This window comes from Balaenoptera borealis, assembly GCF_965194805.1.
Source record: "Balaenoptera borealis genome assembly, chromosome: 11".
Taxonomy (NCBI): Eukaryota; Metazoa; Chordata; class Mammalia; order Artiodactyla; family Balaenopteridae; genus Balaenoptera; species Balaenoptera borealis.
In genome coordinates this window covers 63875805-63899843 of record NC_138868.1, presented here as the reverse complement: position 1 = coordinate 63899843, position 24039 = coordinate 63875805, and the positions used below count along the sequence as shown (strand labels likewise).

General features: G+C 36.7%; 1 protein-coding gene and 1 long non-coding RNA gene across 4 annotated transcripts in view; both read left to right on the top strand.

Moving 5' to 3' along the window:
- DLG2 (discs large MAGUK scaffold protein 2) overlaps positions 1 to 24039 on the top strand; it is a 2068078-nt gene that overhangs the window by 141644 nt on the left and 1902395 nt on the right. The gene's annotated exons all lie outside the window — the stretch shown is intronic.
- LOC309606396 lies at positions 409 to 18906 on the top strand. Its single transcript, XR_014231805.1, has 2 exons — positions 409 to 13975; positions 14306 to 18906. It is a non-coding gene; the product is annotated as an uncharacterized lncRNA (long non-coding RNA).

Sequence of the window (24039 nt, the reverse complement as noted above, 5' to 3'; positions counted from 1 at the left end):
CTACAGAACACCTACTGAACACTGGCAGAAGACCTCAGACTTTCCAAAAGGCAAGAAAATCCCTACGTACCTGGGCAGGGCAAAAGGAAAAAGAAAAACAGAGACAAAAGAATAGGGATGGGACCTGCACCTCTGAGAAGGAGCTGTGAAGGAGGAAACGTTTCCACACGCTAGGAAAACCCTTCACTGGTGGAGATGGGGGGTGGGTGGAGAGGAAGCTTTGGAGCCACGGAGGAGAGCGCAGCCACAGGGGTGTGGAGGGCAAAGCGGAGAGATTCCCGCACAGAGGATCGGTGCCGATCAGCACTCACCAGCCTGAGAGGCTTGTCTGCTCACCCGCCAGGGCGAGTGGGGGCTGGGAGCTGAGGCCGGGATTCGGAGGTCAGATCCCAGGAAGAGGACTGGGGTTGGCTGTGTGAACACAGCCTGAAGGGGGCTAGTGCACCACAGCTAGCCGGGAGGGAGTCTGGGAAAAAGTCTGGATCTGCCTAAGAGTCAAGAGCCCATTGTTCTGGAGTGTGCGAGGAGAGGAACTTTCTTCCCCGTCTGCCCACAGAAGGCAGAGCACAGCCTAAATGAGCTCCAGAGATGGGCGCAAGCCGTGGCTATCAGCTTGGACCCCAGAGACGGGCATGAAATGCTATCGCTGCTGCTGCCACCACCAAGAAGCCTGTGTGCAAGCACAGGTCACTGTCCACACCTCCCCTCCTGGTAGCCTGTGCAGGCCACCACTGCCAGGGTCCCGTGATCCAGGGACAACTTCCCCGGGGGAACACACGGTGCACCTCAGGCTGTTGCAATATCATGTTGGCCTCTGCTGCCGTAGGCTTGCCCCGCATTCCAGTGATAACTACCATACCCATCCCTCCCCCTGGCCTGAATGAGCAAGAGCCCCCTAATCAGCTGCTGCTTTAACCCCCTCCTGTCGGGGCAGTGAACACATGCCTGAGGGCGACCTACATGCAGAGGTGGGGCCAAACCAAAGCTGAACCCCGGGAGCTGTGTGAACAAAGAAGAGAAAGGGAAATTTCTCCTAGCAGCCTCAGGAGCAGTGGATTAAATCCCCACAATCAACTTGATGTACGCTGCATCTGTGGAATACCTGAATAGACAACGAATCATCCCAAAACTGAGGTGGTGGACTTTGGCAGCAACTGTAGACTTAGGGTTTGCTGTCTGCAACTGATTTGTTTCTGTTTTTTATGTTTATCTTAGTTTACTTTTTAGCACTTGGTATCATTGGTGGATTTGTTTATTGGTTTGGTTGCTCTCTTCTTTGTTTTATTATTTTCTTTATTTTTTTAATAATTAAAAAACAACTTTTTAAAATTTATTATTTAAAAAAAGTTTTTTTTCTGTATTTTTTTCTCCCTTTTCTTCTGCGCCGCCTGGCTGACAGGGTCTAAGTGCTTCGGCCTGCTGTCAGGCCTGAGTCTCTGAGGTTGGAGAGCCGAGTTCAGGACATTAGACTACCAGAGACCTCCCGGCCCCACGTAATATCAGTCAGTGAGAGCTCTCCCAGAGATCTCCATCTCAGTGCTAAGACCCAGCTCCACCCAACGGCCAGCAAGCCCAGTGCTGGACACCTCATCCCTAACAACTAACAAGACAGGAACACAACCCCACCCATTAGCAGAGAGGCTGCTTAAAATCATACTAAGTCCACAGACACTCCAAAACACACCACTGGACATAGCCCTACCCACCAGAAAGACAAGATCCAGTCCCACCCACCAGAACATAGGCACCAGTCCCCTCTACCTGGAAGCCTACACAAGCCAATGAACCAACCTCACCCACTGGGGCAGATACCAAAAACAACGGGAGCTACAAACCTGCAGCCTGCAAAAAGGAGACCCCAAACACAGTAAGTTAAACAAAATGAGAAGACAGAGAAATATGCAACAGATGAAGGAGCAAGGTGAAAACCCACCAGACCAAACAAATGAAGAGGAAATAGGCAGTCTACCTGAAAAAGAATTCAGAGTAATGAGAGTAAAGATGATCCAAAATCTTGGAAATACAATGGAGAAAATACAAGAAACTTTTAACCAAGACCTAGAAGAACTAAAGAGCAAACAAACAATGATGAACAACACAATAAATGAAATTAAAAATTCTCTGGAAGGAATCAATAGCAGAATAACTGAGGCAGAAGAATGGATAAGTGACCTGGAAGATAAAATAGTGGAAATAACTACTGCAGAGCAGAATAAAGAAAAAAGAATGAAAAGAATTGAGGACAGTCTCAGAGACCTCTGGGACAAAATTAAACACACCAACATTTGAATTATAGGGGTCCCAGAAGAAGAAGAGAAAAAGAAAGGGTCTGAGAAAATATTTGAAGAGATTATAGTTGAAAACTTCCCTAATATGGGAAAAGAAATAGTTAATCAAGTCCAGGAAGCACAGAGACTCCCATGCAGGATAAATCCAAGGAGAAACACGCCAAGACACATATTAATCAAACTATCAAAAATTAAATACAAAGAAAAAATATTAAAATCAGCAAGGGAAAAGCAACAAATAACATACGAGGGAATCCCCATAAGTTTCTGATCTTTCAGCAGAAACTCTGCAAGCCAGAAGGGAGTGGCAGGACATATTTAAAGTGATGAAAGGGAAAAACCTACAACCAAGATTACTCTACCCAGCAAGGATCTCATTCAGATTTGACAGAGAAATTAAAACCTTTACAGACAAGCAAAAGCTAAGAGAATTCAGCGCCACCAAACCAGCTTTACAACAAATGCTAAAGGACCTTCTCTAGGCAGGAAACACAAGAGAAGGAAAAGACCTACAAAAACAAACCCAGAACAATTAAGAAAATGGTAATAGGAACATACATATGGATAATTACCTTAAATGTAGATGGATTAAATGCTCCAGCCAAAAGACATAGACTGGCTGAATGGATACAAAAACAAGACCTGTATATATGCTGTCTACAAGAGACCAACTTTAGACCTAGGGACACATATAGCCTGAAAGTGAGGGGATGGAAAAAGATACTCCATACAAATGGCAATCAAAAGAAAGCCGGAGTAGCAATTCTCATATCAGACAAAATAGGCTTTAAAAGAAAGACTATTACAAGAGACAAAGAAGGACACTAGCTAATGATCAAGGGATCAATCCAAGAAGAAGATATAACAATTGTAAATATTTATGCACCCGACAAAGGAGCACCTCTATACATAAGGCAAATGCTAACAACCATAAAAGGGGAAATTGACAGTAACACAATCATAGTAGGGGACTTTAACACCCCACTTTCACCAATGGACAGATCATCCAAAATGAAAATAAATAAGGAAACACAAGCTTTAAATGACACATTAGACATGATGGACTTAATTGATATTTATAGGATATTCCATCCAAAAACAACAGAATACACTTTCTTCTCAAGTGCTCATGGAATATTCTCCAGGATAGATCATCTCTTTGGTCACACATCAAGCCTTGGTAAATTTAAGAAAATTGAAATCGTATCAAGTATCTTTTCTGACCACAACACTATGAGACTAGATATAAATTACAGGAAAAAAACTGTAAAAAATACAAACACATGGAGGCTGAACAATACACTACTAAATTACCAAGAGATCACTGAAGAAATCAAAGAGGAAATCAAAAAATGGGCGGAAGACCTAAATAGACATTTCTCCACAGAAGATATGCAGATTGCCAGCAAACACATGAAAGGATTCTCAACATCGCTAATCATTAGAGAAATACAAATCAAAACTACAATGAGGTGTCACCTCACACCAGTCAGAATGGCCATCATCAAAAAATCTACAAACAATAAATGCTGGAAAGGGTGTGGAGAAAAGGGAACCCTCTTGCACTGTTGGTGGGAATGTAAATTGATATGCCACTATGGAGAACAGTTCCTTAAAAATCTAAAAATAGAACTATCATATAACCCAGCAATCCCACTACTGGGCATATACCCTGAGAAAACCATAATTCAAAAAGAGTCATGTACCACAGTGTTCATTGCAGCACTGTTTACAGTAGCCAGGACATGGAAGCAACCTAAGTGTCCATCGACAGATGAATGGATAAAGAAGATGTGGCACATATATACAATGGAATATTGCTCAGCCATAAAAAGAAATGAAACTGAGTTATTTGTAGTGAGTTGGATGGACCTATAGTCTGTCATACAGAGTGAAGTAAGTCAGAAAGAGAAAAATGCCGTATGCTAACTCATATATATGGAGTCTAAAAAAAAATATGGTTCTGATGAACCCAGAGGCAGGACAAGAATAACGACACAAATGTAGAGAATGGACTGGAGGACACTGGAAGGGGGAAGGGTAAGCTGAGTCGAAGTGGTGGAGTAGCATTGACATATGTACACTGCCAAATGTAAAATAGATAGCTAGTGGGAAGCAGCTTCATAGCACAGGGAGATCAGCTCAGTGCTTTGTGACCACCTAGAGGGATGGGATAGGGAGGTTGAGAGGGAGACGCAAGATGGAGGGGATATGGGGATATATGTATACATGTAGCTGATTCACTTTGTTGTACAGTGGAAACTAGCACAACAGTGTAAAGCAATTATACTCCAATAAAGATGTTAAAAAAAACCATATTTGTCTTTCAAATAAAAAAAAAGTAAAGAGAAAAAATATCATGTACAAGATTCAGTTTGACTAGAATATAGTGAGCAAGAAAGAGAGCTTGGGTAGATATGGTTGGAAGCCTAGAGTGGGATCATATTGAGGACTTGAATGTCAGGGTAGATTAAGACCATTCTACAGAGAGGGTGGTTGACATTGACAGTGTTTGATGAGGGCATCACATGCTATGTATGTCTTATCTAGTAAACCATAAAGTGTTTTAGGGAAGAAACTATGATATTTTTAGTTTTTTTCTAATTTATTATTTTATTTTTAACTTTTTATTTTGAAATAATTTTAGACTTACAGAAAAGTTGCAAAAACAGTACATGGATTTCCTGTATATCTTTACTTGTATTTCCCACATCTTAACATTTTATCATGTTTACTTCATCATTCTATATTTGTATATTGTCATTTTTTTCTGGTTATAGTTGCAGACATAATGCTTCTTTATCTCTAAATTCTTCAGTGTGTGTTTCCTAAAAACAAGGCCATTTTCTTACATATTTACAGTACAAGTATCAAAATTAGGAAGTTAACATTAATATAGTAATATTATCTAAATCATAGATCTTATTCAAATTTTGGCAGTTATTTCACTAATGTTCTTTATGTCAAAAGAAAAAATATTGTTTAGAATCCAACCCAGGATCACATATTGCATTTAGTTGTCAAGTCTCTCCATTTTCCTTTAATCTGTAATGGTTCTTTGTTTTTTATGACCTTGACATTTTGTGAAGAGTACAGGCCATTTATTTTGTAGAATTTTTTCAGTTTTTGTTTTTCTGATCTTTCCTAATGCTTAGATTTAGGTTGTGCATTTTGGGCAGGAATACAACAAAAATAATGTATCCTTCTCAGTGGATCATATCAGGAGGCACATGGTATCAATTTTTGCCATCACTGGTGATGTTAACATTGATCACTTGGTTAAAATGGTGTCAGGTTTTTGTAGGTTACTGTTTTTCCTTTTGTCACTAATAAGTATTTTGTGAGGAGATACTTTGAGACTATGTTAGTATCCTATTTCTGGTCAAACTTTCACCTACTAGTTTTAGCATCCTTTGGTAATTTTTGCCTGGAACAATTATTACTACATGATTGAAAGGGTGATTTTCTAATTCCATAAATCCTTCTACATTTGTTAGTTGGCTTTCTACTGTATGAAACAACTTTCACTTTTCCCCCAGTTATTTATGTATTCATTTATAGTTCTTATTTTATTCCATAATTTGTAATCAGTTACTAACATTATTTATTTTCATGTTCAGTTGGTCCCAGATTGGCCACTGGGCACCCTCCAAATGGTCTCATGTCATTTAGATATGTCATTATCATTATTTGAGCTCTTCTGGAGCAAGATGTTCCAGGCTGGACTGTTTTAAATATCTTTGTACTCTTCATTGTTTTGTACCTAGTAGATGATGAATAAATAATTTATGAGTGAATGAATACATGATTTACATAAACTGCAGGTGTACAAATGGACATACTGTTTGTTTTTCTTTCTTCGTGTTTATACACAGAAGTATAATCACTCCTTCCATGAAGACCTGGACAAAAGAAAGTCTCCAGTCTTCTGTGTTGCAAGAGCCTCATAGACTACTCTTACAAGTGTCTTGAAGTCCATCTAAATGCCACTTTTCCCCTCTTCATTTCCAAGCTTTCTCTTTCCTTTCTCATTTTATGCTTTATGTTTTTATTTCTCCCTTTTGTTTCCTTTACTTTAAAATTTCTCTAGTTGCCTATTCCATGTACTGTATTATATTGCTTATGCTACTTCTTTCTCTTCTTTCCCACTGTTCATCCCCCTTTGTACTAATTCTCTCTGCTTCTACTTTTCTGTTTTCTGTTCTGAAGAGTGTTCTATCAACTAACTTCCTTTCACTCTCTTCCTTTCATTTCTCTTCCACTTTCCTTTTTCCGTTCTCTCTTTCCAGTGGGATAAATGATATCTGCCTTCCTAGGAGGTCCACTAACTAAAAGGAGAGTTTGCCTCAGGAAGCAAACCTGCTTTGGTTTGTTTTCTTCAGTTTAAAGCATCCCTCAGCTGAAGCAAAGAGTGACAGTGATAAGCATCAACCTGCTCCAAATGACTGGGGCTTGCTGTTTTAGTTTTTATAATCATTGCCATTAAAGTGCGGGCAAATCTGTTGACACAGACTCCTTCAGGCAGGGTTAGGAATCCCTCCCTTGTGTCTTCATTAACACCCTGTATCAATCCCTAACACAGCACTTACTACGCCATAGTATAACTGTTTGTTTATTTGATTGTGAGGTTTTTGAGGGCTGAGACTATATTTTCTTAAACATCTACATTTTTAGTGTTTATCACAGTGCATTTTTATGACATACTTCACTCACTAAATACACATTAAGCAGGGCCTTTGATGTATAGTTGTACATGTTTGCACTACACAATCCTAGGGGACACCATTCATATTACACAGATTTTAAACAGGTATATTCATTGTAGTTTTCTAGCAGATGGTGGTAAAGTATCTAGTTATAAGAAAATCATTGTAATATGACAATTTCCCATCAGATGAAAGTAAATTTTTTTGAGGAAAGTGTACCTTTCTCTAGTTTACTCAGAAGTGCCTTATGAGTCCCTGATTTGTATTTAATCTGTATTTACTAATATCCCATTTCCTGAGGATTGCATCTGGTTTATTTGCTGAAGGCAGGTCTGTTACTTTGAAGAAGGTGAAATGCAGTGTATCACTAATATAAAAAATGAGGGGCTGATCCTCCTGTTGGGAGAAAATGCCTCTTCTACCTCATTCCTTTTCATATATAGTTTCCTCTTCATTATTTTCATTGACTTGAGAACTTCTGTGGTTCTTTTTGGCCATGCCACGTGGCTTGCACGATCTTAGTTCCCTGACCAGGGATTGAACCTGCGCCCTCAGCAGTGAAAGCACAGAGTACTAACCACTGGACGGCCAGGGATGTCCCTTGCCAACTTTTTATTCATGTCTAATATGTCAGTCAATATAGCAGTAGTCATTTATTTGAGTATATATGTTTCAATGCCATTGCGACTACAAAGTGCTAACCCCATACCATATACCCAAACCCACATCCATCCACATAAACATTGCTACCTAGGATCAGATTGTACCTTTTGGTCCCAAGATGAAATCCTGTCCATCACAGTCTCTTCTCCAATTTAATATGCATTTAACTGAGCAGTTCCATACATCCAGTAATAACAGTGAGCAACATTTATTGATTACTTCCTATGTTGGCACTGTTCTAAGAGTTTTTAGGTACCTTTGTTGTTCCCATTTTGTATGGGAAACCTTGGCACAGAGAGTTCGAAGAATTTGCTGAAGATCAGGTAACTGTGGCAGAACCAGAGTTCAAACCCAGCAACCTATATTTTTCTCCCCAAATATATACTGCCTCCTGCTGGCATTATTCTTGATAAGCTTAATCAGAACTGTAGAAAGCACTTTCAAGATTCTTTAGCATATAAACAGGCCTATACTAAAATTGTTATAACACTTTCCTTCTAAGATCCATCTCACTCCTTCTATGCAGTTTCTTTTCTCTATTCCATTTATTTTTTCTCTCTTCAATGTAAAATTCATACTGATAATAATAACAAACATTTATATGACACTTTTTCCTAACCAGATTTTTCAGATATTAATTATTTTAGTGCTCACAATTATCCTGATTTTGATGTTTTCATAGTCCCCATTTTGGGGAGGGGAAACTGCCCAAAGTCACACAGCTAAAGTGAACCTTGGAAGCCTTTGAGTCCAAGTAGTGTGGGTGTAGATTTCATGTGCTTAAACTTTGTACTATATATGAACTAAATTCTGTGTAAACAAGGACTCCAAAGGCCTGGAGTCTCTTTTATGTGACTGTGTAGTTTTGGGCTAATTACTTTATGTCCTAGTTTTCTCATATGTAAGATAAAGAGTTTGACTTAAGTAATAACTACATTCAAGATGGTCAGTTCGTAATAGGAAAAAGTCATGGAAATAGGATGTCTACGGTCCAAAGCCTCTTAACCAATAACTAGTGGTGCAACTTTGAGCAAGCCATTCAATTTCTCAGAGGCTCAATTTTTTTTTTTTGTAAAATGGAAATAATAATCCCTACTCTTCACCAAATTGTTATAAGAACTCATTAAGAAAACAGATAACATGCTGTTAAAGATTTCTATAAATATTAGACATTATATATCAGACATCATTATACAAGTAATAACGTATTTCTTGCAGAATCTTAATGATGAGGGGTGCACAAAAAAGAAGATAACAAGCACAAATAATTTTTACCATTCAGAAATAATCACTATTAACATTCTGTGGTATATACTGTCAGGGTTTTTTTTCCTCTTATGGATATGAAGCAGTTGCTGTCAGTACCCCACCTGTATTGCTCAGTTCAGACTGTTTTCACTGAGCTCCAGAAGACTTTCAGCTGCCAGTGTGTGCCTCTATTTTTGTGTGCCGTTGTACCTGAGGGCTTTTTCAGGAGCCACAGATGGCTATTCTGCTCATGAAAGACAGACAGGGACAGGCTGGAAGTGCCTGGAAATTAACACCTCCTAGGTGCAGCCTTTAAACCATGAACTGACCCAACTTGAAGTATAAATATTTATTCCATCCCCCTTGCTCCTTGGGTGGGACAATTCTGTGTTCTAGTCTGTTTCCCTGTATGATTAAGCTCCAGTTGTTCATTGTACTAGCTGGTTTGGTAACGTACTTCTTACAGGGTGCCTTTCCTTGCCTGTGTCACTTTCCCACTCCCTTAATCAATAAATTGCCTTCCTATTCTTTTCTCCTGGTCTGCTTCTGAGGGTAACTCAAAGTTATACATGAAAGGGTAGGGTCTGACACAGTAGTTGTTTAGTATATCCATTTGGATTCTTATTTTATATAGGAGGAAATCTAGGCTTGGGTATGTAGTTGAGCCAGGATTTGAAACCACAGGTTTGACTCCATAGCCTGAGCTTTAACTAATTCTGATGCGTTTGGGAATATACTCATAAGAACAGCCTCCTAACTAGTCCTCTTCTACTCTTGGTTCTACCACCTTTGAGCATCGTAGGTTAGATTATGTTACTTCTCTGCTAAGAAATTTGTGAAGGTTTTCCATTTCACTTACAGTAAAATCCAGAGTTCACTTAATGGCTATAAGATCATATGTGATTTGGCCTCTCTACCTCATTTCCCATGATTTTTCTCTCTCTCACTTTGCTCCAAGCATACTAGCTTCTTGGCTTTTCTGATAAATTGCTAAGAATACTCTTGCCTCAGGGCCTTTGCACTGGCCAATCTGTGTTCTTACCCTATCTCTGCATGGCTCATCCCCCTATCGCCTTTAGGTTTCCACTTAAATGTTACCTGCTCAATGAGACCTTCCCTCTTAATCCTATTTAAACTGTCTCCCATGTTCCTCATTTTCCCTTCCTTGCTTATTTTTCTTCATAGCACGTAGCATCATCTGATATACTATATATTTCATTTTAAAAACTTGTTTACTGGACCAGAATATAAGCTCTTACAAGAACATTATTATTTCCTTTACTGTGTTTCTGGTGCCCAAAACAGTGGCCTCAGTAAATATTTGTTGAATAATGAGTGAAGAAGATTAATGCTGATTAGTGTTATTATTGAATGCCAGAGGAGTAGAAATTCCCTACCAATAGTTTTTTGGAATCTCAGCATTTTTTGCTGGCCCTCACCAGTTGTAGTGTCTTTATGGTTTAGTCATTAAAGCTGTAATTGGGTTTTCTGTCTCAGTGACAGCAGCTGCTTGGACTTCAGTTTTGAAGAGAATTCAGTTTTGATAGGTTGTCCAATGCTCTTGAGTGTGCTTTCAGTATTCTAATTTGTTTTGGGTTTTTAGAATTTCCTTTGAGACTTTCTTCCACTTCCCTTGAATGCTGACTCTTAGATTCTCTCATACAGCTTGACTCTTTTCTTAGTGATGTCTATCTCAACTTATACAGACACCTCAGTTTTTTCCCTTCTTTTTCCTCCTGCTGTCTCCATCAGAGAGGAAGTATTACACTTCAGTCTGGTTTCTCATACCCTGTCACAGATATTTGGATGTAATTGTCTAATGGTCTCATGAATAAGTTTTCCATTCAGAACCTGAGGTTTGGCACTCCTCAGTCTATCCTCTCTATATGCATTGTGTAACTCTATAATTGAAGAATAAATTGTGTGGAAACTCAGTACTGCCTATGACCTATGAAGTACAATTTACTGTGGTGAGTAGATGATAACTGTTGACTTAAAATGAATATATTCTATTTAGGTTTTTTTCCCCATGAAAATGAAACACATTTGGATCATTTAGATTGATACTGTGGTAGTACATTTTGATAATCTAACTTTAAATCACACCTTCAGATCTAGCTCCTTTTTGAGACTTTCTCTGATTCACTTACATAATTTTTAATCTGTTGGTACGATTCTGGACTCAGTATTTTCTTTTCATTCCTCTTTACAGTTACCCTAATGTATAGGTTTAGTATTGTGGGTTGGTGAAGGGTATGGGCTGTGGATTCATATTAATTGTATTTGAACCCATTACTGTCAGTGATTAGCTCTGTAACCTTGAACAAGTTACTTAATCTCTCTGAGTCTCAGTTTCTTTATCTGTAAAATGAGAGTAATAATAATAATTCCTACTTTATTGAGTTGTCATGGAGATTAGTAACCTAGTACTTATGAAATACTTAGCATAGTGTCTGGCAAATGGTAAGAATTCAGTGCATATTAACTGTTTTTAAATATACACACAGAATACATGTATGTGCTGACTAGAAGTGAGCTGCATGCTCTCTCCATTCTCCATGTAAACTTTAATCTTCCCTCACGTTCTTTAGTTGCTTTTAAGTCTCTAAGTGTTATTAGGTAGAATTGTTATTAAACAGATAATTCACAGAGGACAAAGTCTTAGGCATAGGGACTTCTTGGCCATGCTGTACTTTTTTGTTTATTAGTCACTTATTCCTTAGAGACTGTCTCTTCTTTATATGAGTTAAACTCATTTAGCCCTAGAATGTTAGGACATTCTATTCATATCACCCATTTTAGAAAAGGAAAAACTAAAATCCAGCATGCAAGTGGCAGAGCTGGTACAAAGCACATGATGCTTAAGAGTGCCAAAATATGCTACCTGTCTTTCTGGATACTCAGGGAATCTCAGTGGCGGAATAAATGGAATGTCATTCAGCAATTTAAAAAAAGAGCATTATATTACTCATTGTTTTCCCTCTCCCAGTACTCTTTTCCATCTAGGAGAAAAATATATAATTCCTATGGAATTTCAAAGGATTTTCTACAATCCTCTGACTGTTAGAGGATCTCTTTACAGTCTCAAGATGGTTAATTTGGGTATAGAACCTATATACAATAATAAGAATAGTTTTCCTTTTTACAGCTTCTTAGACATGCCTACTCTCAGATAGAATGTTTAAAGTGACCACTGAAAATATTTTGAGGGTTAAGAGTTAGTATGTTTTATTGGAAAGAGCAACTTGATATAAACTCTGAATACCAACATTCAAATTTTAATAATGTCTATGTGAGATCACATTTGCCAGGACTAATGCTCTCCTGTTTTTTGAGAATCTCTTTTCTCTTGGTTTCATTGATATAAGTTTTCTTAGTTCTCCTTTAAATAGAAGCCACCCTGTGCTCTCCTCACACCCTGTGGATTCCTCTATTGTAGAACCTGTGCAGCAGTTTTGCAAGTGTCTATTTGTCTATGAACCCCCTTAGACAGCAATCCTTGTGCAGAAACTCTATCATATTAATCTTTATATCCCTACTCTCTGGCACAATGATCAGTCCATAATAGGTGATCACTGATAATGGAATAATTGGAATAGTTGGAAAATATGGAATAAATAAATTCTTATTCCTTTTCAGTCTCCTTTGATGGCTACAGTTCTTTTAATCCATTCAGTGGTAGTGTTTCTAGGGCCTACACCTTTGGTCTTCTGAATTCACCTCTGTGTACTCTCCTTGAGTCATCTTACTTTCTTTTATTTTATGCCCATGTACGCCAATAACTCCCATATATTTATCTCTAATACTGTCCTTTTACCTGAGGTCAAACTTGTATTTCTATCTTCTAGGTATCTTTACCTGGATCCTACCCTTACCTCTAATCCAGAGTAAGTTAGGGTCTCCAGAGCTTCCTTTTTTGTAAAACAGTTCAAGCTGCACTTCAGTTTCTTTTCTACAGGTCTGTAGGCATCTATTAGTACTTCAAGCTTAAAATGTGCAAGTTAGAGGCTTGGAGCCTTATACGGTTCTTCTCCCCCCTCACCCACCATATCCCATAACTCATCAGATCCTGTTATTATTTCTACCTTAGAAATAGCTCTTGCATTGACCCCTGACTCTCTATCTTCACGCCAATGTCTTGTTTCAGGCCTCTCTCTTCTTTTGCCCAGTGTATTGCAATGGCTTATCACGTTTGGTCCTTTTGCCACCCGCTTCTTCCCACTGCAGTCTGTCTTCCACCTGTCTGCCTGAGGCATCCTCCCCACAAACCAATAGGCTGAAGCCATTATCCTGCTGAAAGAGCTTTGTAGGTTTTCACTCTCTCCTTTCACAATCTGATATTAACCTACTTCTCCAATTGCATTTCCCATATACCACCAACACAAACTCTAGACTCTAGTCACATTCAACTTCACTTTTTCCCAGAACCTGGTTCTTTTACGCCCTGTGTCTATATCTTTGCCCTCCCATTTGCCTGTTATGCCCTTCTCAGCTTTTTCTTCCCAACTTAAATGTTACCTCTTTTGTGAAGTCTTTCCTGAATATTCTAGCACTTTGTTCTTTAACATTTTCTCCATTTATGTTTATGTATCTGCCTCACAGTAGATTATTGAGAATACAGAACTTGTCTTAATCTATTCTTGAATTCCTGGGCCTTACTCAGTGATTTACTGCTCAATAAATGTCTATTGAATTACTAAAACAGTGACTGAATGATTAGTTGCATTTTCTCAGCTTTCTGAGAAGTTGACAATTATTTTAACCTTCTTTAGTGAGATGCTCACACATTTCAGTGTGTTTTGGCAGGGTCAGGGCCTGACATCTGCTGCAGGTTGCACAGACATCAGTGTTGCCTTTTGCTGTAACTCACCTGCTGTGTGTTGCTTTAGCTCCCAAAGCTTTACACTTTTCATCTGAAATTGGCTATTGCTATGCTCAGTAGTTTGTAAAAAATTTTAGATGGACTAATGCTTTTTAATCTACTTCTTTCATTTGTTTTTAAACTACCTTCAAGTACACAAATCTTACAGTTTCCTGAACTTTTAAGCAAAAGATAAAAAGAGATAGAAGGCAGGGGCTTCCCAGGTGGTGCAGTGGTTGAGAATCTGCCTGCCAATGCAGGGGACACGGGTTCGAGCCCTGGTCTGGGAAGATCCCACATGCCGTGGAGCAACTAGGCCCGTGAGCCACAATTACTGAGCCTGCGCGTCTGGAGCCTGTGCCCCGCAACAAGAGAGGCCGCGATAGTGAGAGGCTCGCACACCGCGATGAAGAGTGGCCCCCACTTGCTGCAACTAGAGAAAGCCCTTGCACAGAAACGAAGACCCAACACAGCCATAAATAAATAAATAAATAAATTAAAAACCCAAAAGTTAAAAAAAAAAAGAAAAGAGATAGAAGGCAGAGCAAACAACCTGTCTTGTGCTCATTTTATACATTTTTTTCTAGAATTTCCATTTTCTAAAGATAATTAGATTTTATACCCACTGTTCTACATTTATTGAACTCAGCATAATATGGCCCCCTTCCAACATTACTGGCTTGACGGAAAGTAAGAGGATGCCCTTTTGCACATGGTGGTCAGAAATTAGCCAATATTCATGATTCACTATCGAGGTCATAAACAAAATACTTGGCTTCCTGACAGCTGCATAAGTTGCATTGTTCACATCCACAGCTGCCAGACTTAGAATGGTTACTGGCAGCTGACAAAGCTTGAATTCCTAAAGTGGTCCTTCCTAAGATTTATTTTTGAGAATGTTATACATTGATTGCGATTAAATTGGGATCTCACTAGTAGTACTTGTATTTAAATGGGAAAACTAAACCTAACATTTACTGATTTTTCAGAGAAATTGAGAACTTCCCCTAGTCCAAAGTATTGCTTGATTTTCAGGCTGGTTAATTCTGAGGTAAAATGGGCTAAATACCATCTTATATTTTCTTACTGGAACAACTGCTTGGAACTAAGGCAATTAATAAAATGTTATGAAAGAAATTATGGAGTAAACTTTGCAATAGTTGATGTGCACTGGAAGGTTCTTCACAAAGATAAAATGTATTTCATTAAAACAGAAGACTCTTCATCCTTACTGTTGGTTTTTTGGTTAGTTTGGTTGCCTTTCTGTTTTCTTTCTTGCCCTTTCTGTCTCTTTCCTTTCCTCCCATTACAGTTCCTCCCTCCTTTCCCTCCTTCTCGTTCATAAATATTAAACATCTTTTTTGTACTAGTCACCATATTAGACACTGTGACACTTACAAGGGCAAATAAAAAGACAAGCTCACTCCTTTTAAATGATCTAATAATTTAATGATGAAAAAAAGACATGTATACACATCTTGCAGGAGAGTGAACTAAGTGGGAACCAAGGCGTTAGGGAGAGTTTTAAATGGGGGCTCAATCTAAAACTTCCCCAACATCTATATTTCAAACTAGAACAGTGGTCTGGAGGGACCACTTTAATTTATTTTAATTATTAAAATTTTTTAAGATAAAAGTAAGTTTCCTTTATTTCAATAGAGAATATTACTTTCTGAAAACTAAGAGTATGTAACAATGGGATGAATATCATGATGAAGAAGATGGAAGCACAAAAATAGAATTTTGAAAATTATAGGCCAGGGATGCTGTAGAATGTATTTCTACTATGGCTGGTAATTTGAAGTAAATGATCCTTAAGTATTCTTATGTCTCTCTGATTTTATGACTTGTAACTCAGAAAAGTTAAAACATAAGGTGGTTGTAATATTTGTTAATGTTCAGTCATATACACAAACTGCAGAGTAATTGATACTAGAATTCTTCTTAATTCTTTGTATTGTTCTCTAAGTATCATGAAATTATATATTTTACAGATATTGACAGGAGATTGATCTCTCTCTCTCCTTCTCCATGTGTATCTATCTATCTATCATCTATCTATCTATCTATCTATCTATCTATCTATCTATCTATCATCTATCTATCTATCTATCTATAGAGAGGAATATATATGGGAGAAATAATGGGGCTGCTTTAATTTTAGATCCTACAGCATGATCTGTGTTAAGAGTCATCATAATTTATATTTATTATTTATTATGTATCTACTATGTGCCAGGAACTGTGCTTCATGTGTATTATCTTATTTAATCTTCACAGTGTCCCTATGAATTTATTCTACTTTACAGTTGAAGAAAGATCAATGAAGAAAAAAATATCAGAAAAAGCACATTAGAAGTCAATGAGATAAGATAAGAGTACCTGCATTCAAATCTTAGTTCTGTCAGTGATTAGTTGTGGGGTTTGATCAAGCCACTTCATCTCTCTAAACTTCAGTTTTCTCATTTTTAAAGTGGAATCAATAATAATACCTACACATAGAGTTATTAGGAGGGATAAACAAGTTAACACATTAAAGTAGTTAGAATAACAGGTGGTACTAAGCATTATTATTACAAGCCTGAAATCAAATAACTAGAAAGTGGTAGAGCAGAGTTTTCAGATTCCAAAGCTTGTGGTTCTTTCACAATTTCATATTGCTTCTAAGACATATCGAGGTCTATGTATCACAGGATTTAAAAAGTGAAATTGTCAATAATTGATAACATTTCTGTTTATTTCTCAAAGAAAATATATTTGAAAGGATTCTCATTTAAAGGACTATTATTCCTTGGGGGTGAACTCTGGCATCTCAGAGCCTATTAGTACTAAACAGTGGTGCACATGTCACTTTTCAGGGACTGTGGAGTAGAATAAAGAGGAACTGTTATCTTGGAGGTGAGTTACTTGTGTCTCTTCCTCAACAGGGATTTGAAATTTTGCTATTTCTTAGGATCATCCTGAGGAGGAGTTCAGTTCTCTCTCCCCAGCTGTTCAGAGCACCTGTTGTTTCCATGGCTCTCCTTTCCTTCTGGTCTCTTTCAAAAATCCTTTCCAGCCTCAGTGATGGTGGTAGTGGGAATAGCTTTTTAAAACCACCACTTTCACAGTCTCAGCACAGCTTGTGTAACTGGGATTTTAGGAATGAAGGCAAGAAGAATGTACTGATGTGAACAGGCTAAAGTATTATTATTTGTTTTTATCTTGGTTGGATTTTGTGTGAGAGATCCAGATTAATTTTGGATTTCTGATGTTCATCATTAGATTGGAAGTTCCCTACCTACAGATTTGCTCTGTAAAAAAACAAACAAACAAACAAAAAAAAACTGTTGTTTTTCATTATAATTCTCTTTTCTATTTATTCATCCTTACACAGAGCTTTATAAAATTTAAGAGGAAATAACTCCCCCACCCACTTTGTATGAAACCCTTTCAGCTGTACCTTCCACTGACCAGTGAAGAAATGACTGTGATGCACGATGGTGTGCTTCAGCCTGGGCTACAGATCTCATCCCTTATCCCCAGTTCAAGCACATCTTGGGCTTCCAAAAAATAACCCTATTAGGTTTTGCTGCTAAAATATTGTTTGAGAGTCAGATTAACTCATTTATGTCTCACAATTCCTGTGTAAGACAGTTTTATTGTCCCTATTTTTACAGATGCAAAACTTGAAATTCAAACTTGGTCAGTAAGTTATTTATGATTGTCAGAAAGCTAAAGAGTTGTAGAACTACAACCAATGTGTTGATCTTAAAGAACAGGTTTATCTCATTAAGCCACTGTAAATAGGGGGCGGGCATGGGGAAAAGAGTATGAAAAGGAAGAAAACCTACATTTATTGAGCTCCTGCTATGTGCTAAGAATTTAACATTTCTGGCCTCATTTAATTCTCACAATAATCCAGTTACCTAAATATTATAATCTTCACGTTACAAATGAGGAAATTGGGATTAAGATTCAATAATTTACCTCAGTTTGATTTATAAATGAGCTGAAATTTGAACGAAGGCAAGTCTGAATCTAAAGCCTATGCTCAAGATGAATGACTAATATTTTTGATGTTAGTTCCAACTAAGTGTTTAATGAGTCATCTTTGAAGACATATTATATGCAATGCCCTGTATTAACCACTTTGTGGGAAACAGAGATGCCACCAAAGATGGACTAGTGTCAAATCTCAGACCTTCCCCTTACTGGTGGTCCTTGAACCAGTGATTTACCCTCTCCAAACCTCAGTTTCTTCATCTTTAAAAGAGGTATAATAGTACCTATCTTTTAGGGTTGTTGTGAGCATTAGAGGTGATGTACTTGGTACCATGTTGGAATTTCATACATATTATAATTATGGGACTCACTGTTTAGAAAGGGAAAAAAAGACAAGTGCACATATCACTGTGAGAGCCACTAATAAGACGTATCTTCAGAGAGATAAAAGTTCTAAGAGAAGGTTTACTTCAGCCTGACCCTGATTGATGGGGGAGAACCAGTAAAAGCTTCATAAAGGAGGTGGCATTTTAAACACCAAAGGTTCAGTAGAATTCAGATATGGGAGAAGGGTATTCCAAATAGAAGCATATTTAAGAAAGCATGAGGGGTTTCAGGCAAAGAGTGAGTCTAACTTGGCTGAAGTGTGGGGATCTCATATGGAATTTATAAGCTGTAAGATTGGAAAGATCAGTTAGCTTTAGGTTGTGGATAAAAGGAGACAGGGCTTTATTCAGTAGGCAGAAGGGAACTGTTTATAGTCTTGAACTATTCTTTTTCTAAAACATTGCTATTACTAAAATTTTAAGTACTAAATTTTATTTTAAATACTGAAATAGGATATGTTTGCTGGTTGATTTTAGAAAATTGGACACTATTTGCTGCATTCTACTTTTGCAAAAATCCTTTTTTTAAAAATTTTCAAATAATCCTTTTAAATATTAGTAAGAGCCATTTTGATTTAGAATTTCTTTTAGGCAAAGGATGCAAAGTGGGCGAGCTGGACCTATTTTTTTAAATAACTGATTTATTGAGATATAATTCATATGCATACAAATCACCTTTTAAAGCGTATAATTTAGTGGTTTTTCTTTATATTCACAGAGTTGTACAGCCATCATCACTATCTAATTCCAGAACATTTTCATCATACCCCTCTCTCCAGCACCTTGGCAACTACTAATCATTTTCTGTAGATTTGCCTATTTTAGATAAATGGAATCATATAATAAGTGGTCTTTTGTGACTGGTTTCTTTCAATTAGCATAATGTTTTCAAGGTTCATCCACATTGTAGCATGCATTAGTATTTTATTCCTTTTTATTGCAAAATAATATTTCATGGATGGATATACTACATATTTTTTATCCATTGATGAACATTTGGGTTGTTTGCAAATTATGACTTTTATGAATGATAATTTGTGAACAGATATTTTGTGTGGAGATATGTTTTTATTTCTCTTGAAGTGTGTACCTAGTAGTATAATTCCTGGTGACTCTGTTCAACTCTTTGAGGAACTGCCAAATTTTTCCAAAGTGGCTGCACCATTTTTGTTCATACCAACAATGTTTTTCCAATTTCTCCACATCCTAACCAATACTTGTTATTGTTCATCTTTTACAGTAGCCACAATTTTTTGGTGTGAAAAGTATCTTACTGTCATTTGATTAGCATTTCCATAATTATTCAATACTAATGATGTTGAGCATCTTTTCATGTACTTGCTGGCCATTTGCATACCTTCTTTGGAGAAATGTCTGTTCAAATATTTGCCCATTTTAAAATTGGGTTGTTTGTCCTTCTGTTGTTGAGTTGTAATAGTTCTTTATTCTTGATAATGCCCCCTTATCAGATACAATATTTGTAAATATTTTCTTCCATCTATGGGTTGCATTTTGATTTTATTGATCCTTTCATTTGAAGCACAAATTTTGATGAAGTCTGTTTTTTTCTTTGGTTGCTTGTGCTTTTGATGCCATATCTAAGAAATCATTGCCTAACCCAAGGTTGTGAAGGTTTACACTTATGTCTTCTTCTAAGAGTTTTATAGTTTTGGTTCTTACATGTAGGTCTGTGATCCATTTTGAGTTAATTTTTACATGTGATATGAGGTAGGGGTCCAAATTCATTCGTGTGTGGATATTTAGTTTTCTCAAAGCCATTTGCTGAAAAGGCTATTCTTTCCCCCATTGAATTGTCTTGGCACCAGTGTTGAAAATCAATTGACTATAAATGTAAGAGTTTATTTCTGGACTCTCAGTTCTACTCAATTCAGCTATATCCTATCTTTATGCCAGTACCACACTGTCTTGATTATTGTAGTAAATTTTGAAATCAAGACGCTTAAATTATCCAATGTTTTTAGTCTTTTTCAAGATTCTTTTGCTTACTCTGGGTCACTTGCATTTCTATTTGAATTTTAGGATCGGCTTGTCAATTTCTGCAAAAAAAAAAAAAAAAGCTGGGATTTGTATAAAGGTCGTGTTGAATCTGAAAATCAGTTTAGGGAGTATTGCCATTTTAACAATATTAAGTCTTCCAATCCATGAATATGGGTTGTCTTTACATTTAATTTCTTTCAACAGTGTTTTTTGTAGTTTTTAGTGTACATGCCTTGCACTGCTTTTGTTAAATTTATTCCTAAGTATTTAAAAAATTCTTTACAAATGGAATTAAAAACAATTATTTTCATGTGATAGAAATGCAATTGATTTTTTATATGTTGGACTTGCATCCTGCAACCTTGTTTAACTTGTTCACTAGTTCTTATAGTTTTATTGTGTTTGAATTCCTTAGGATTTTCTGTGTACAGCATCAAGTCACCTGTGACTAGAGATAATTTTACTTCCCACCTTTCAATCTGGATTGTTTTTATTTCTTTTTCTTGCCTAATTGCCTTGGTTAGAACCTCTAACATAGTTTTGAATAGAAGTAGAGAGAGTGGACATTCTTGTATTAGTCCTCATCTTAGAGGGAAATCTTTCGTTAAGTATGATGTTAGCTGTGAGTTTTCCAGTGATACTTTTTATTTATGTTGAAGGGGTTGGGTCTATTTTACAGATTGATTTTTTTTTTTGAGTCCACCTTTTTAAAAAACATTGAGATGACATGTAAAAATTAGGAGATTTCACATAAAAATCTAAATTTCTGGCTTCTCTTGAAAAACAACAACAAAAGATCTAACAATGACAACACTTGGCTTACATCTGTACGTAGTAACAATTACTGCCTCCTCTAGGTGGATGGCTATGCTCTCTTCAATTCTGAGTTTGTGAGTCTAAGATTCTGCTAAGAGATCTGAGGATTTACAAGTTTAGATCGGTTTAGTAATAATTCTGGACTCCTATAATTTGAGTCATTACTAGGGTTATCCTCAGTAGCTTTTGTAGAAATTAGCTGGCTTTCAATGTGCAAATCCAATTTGATGTATAGTTAACTAGTCATAATGTTTCTCTGTACCTCTCTTTTCCATAGTCACTTTTAAATATCCCTGTATTCAGTATAGTTGACCAGAATTTACTTTCATGGAAAAAACCAGTATGGAATTCACTTGGTTGCAGGGATTTATGGAAATCAAAAACTGAGGGAGAATTTGAATGCAGTTTAACGCTATAGTATATCACTGGAAGAACCACTATATATATGGTAACCTTTTCACAAAAAGGTGTGTCTATCTTTTTTATATCTCTCGAATCTAGCACAGTGCCTGGCACTTTGTTGCCTCACTAAATTTGTGTTGAGTGAATATTAGCTGTTAGTAATATTTAGATGAGGATTTCTTATGTGTGTAAAAACTCCAGGGACAATATTTTATGAAAAATCAAATGTAGTACTTTTATGTTTTGATGACACAAATAGTCATAGGAAATAATGTTTACCTTCTTTTATGTAATTATGCCACAAATATAATTTGTAAGTGATAAGGCTAATAAGCAGAAAACTTGATATTTTGTGACATATTAAAAGAGTTAGTGATTTTTTGTAATTAAAAATATTTTCTGTGAGTAAAAACTATGGCCATGAATTTTTAGCATATTAGGGAGTTTGGTGAAGATAGACTCTTTTTTATGTCCTATATGATATTGCAGAGGAAAACAGCAGCCAGGAGATATCTTTGGAATGTCTATAATATCATTGCCATCCACTGACTCTAGGCTTTTGTGTTGTAGAAGAACCTTAATTAGATAGTCTTCATTTATTTCCTGGAAGTAATATATCCTGATGGCATCAGTTGCCTTTTTAACATTAAATGTTTCATCCTCAGTGGCACCCAAATGGCTTTGACATTTGTATTACATCCCAGAGTGCACATATTCCAGCTCAAAGAACAGAACTGTGTTGGGTAGCCTTAATATACTCCACGGAGCAACGGATGTGAAACAAATTATATAGTTCAGTTCCTAAGTTAAGCCAGTCTTCTTTTTGGAGGAACATGTAGGGAGATAGAGCTAGGGGATGATTTTTAAAAACAATTTTCTTCTTGGCGATTTCCATATTACATGCTGCTATGTATTTTTGAAGAGATCTTGTTTAAACCTATAGACAGGATTAAAAGTCAGCTGTTAGGAAGAAGCATCTGTGGTCATATGTTTGGTGAGCTGGTGGGAGCAAGAGACAGAGCTGGGGATTCTGCCAACTAGTAGCAGATATCTGTGTTTAGAAGTACAAGGTTACCCCACTTTTCTAAGCATTTTCATGGAGTCCAAGGAAGTTCTTGTTCACTGTAAGTTAATTTATTTTCCTATTGACCTACTTATGGTGAATGGGGCATGACTGGTGACTTGAAATATTTCCTTAATGATTTGCTTAAATATTGAATCCTGGAGCTCTTGTATATTGTTTGCTTTGTTTGTTCTCTGTACTACTAAAATCATTCCTAAACTTATGATTAGAAAATCAGGGATTTAAGTGCTGACAAAGGGCTGAAAAATTGTCTGGTAACTTGGAGCTTTACTTAGAAATTACATGTGTATTTCTCCTGTGAAAATGCCTATATTGTAATCTGACTAGTAAGTGCATGGAAAGATACATTAAAACTCTTATGTGTGTAACAAACTTGTAATTTGGTTTGCCATTTTGTTGTGGTTTGAGTACAAGATTGCAAAATATCTTAATGGTATGTATTGAATATTGATCTGCCTAATTAAGAATTTGGAAGAAAATGTTGTCTTTTTTTTTTTTTCCCTAAAATGGTGTTTCCTATGTGATTTTGAGTAAAATAGCTGCAAAACTAGTTTTCCTTTTACTAAAATAAGTTAGTTCATTTTTTTCTTCTAACATACATGTAGGTTATTTTTAATAGCTAAGGATGATGATAAAGTTAATGGGTAATTAATCATTAATTAATTACTAGTAATTAAATAAAGTGCTATACTAAACATTTTATATATCTTATCTCATTTGGTAACATTAGGAGATAAGTGAAAATTTTCACTGTATGAGGAAATTGAGATCAGAACCGTTAGTTTCCCAACTTGTACATGCTAGAGGTAGGATTTATATCCCTCTCTATTTATATTTATCTATATGCTTGTCATCCTGATCCCAAAGTTGATGCTGTTAACCATTGCTAGACTGCACTCCATGAATAATCACATAGCACACAATAGTATTGCCAGTTCATGTCAACCAAAGGAGTGGAAACACCTTCAAGATGTAGAAATTGTTTCTTCAATTTCTGCTTGAATTGTTGGGAATTGACACTGAGCTCATCTCAGAGGAAGAGAAGACAACATTTTCCATCAAGTTTCTGTAAATCATGTTGATTCTGCTGTCTTTACAGTGGCACAATAGTGTCATAATGTACTAATCTACATTCCAGAAAAGTGTGCCCCACGGAGAGAATGTGTGGCAACAGCTGGTTATGGCAGCTGTAGGCATTAAACACAATGAGACAAGCCTCAAAGTTCAGTCTCTTCTTTCTGCGTATATCCCCTTTGTATATCAAAAGGAGGAGTTAAGTATGTGTGTGCTAATTGTACTTAGCAAAGAAACAGAATCACCATGGTATTGTTATTCAAGTTCTTAGAATGTTAATGCCAGAAAGTACCTCCTTTTGGGACTTAGTTCAATCATTAAGGAAAATGAACAAACTTGAATGAAGCTGCTTTCAGAGAGTAAGGAACAGTGTCTTTTTAATGCTATATCCCCAAAGTACTTATAATAGATACTTACGTAAGACTCAATAAATATTTGCTGATTGATGGATTGATTGCTCTATTTCACATGGCTGATAGTAGTTCAGGCTATAATCTGAGTCTTTTGACATTCAGGTTCAGTGCTTTTC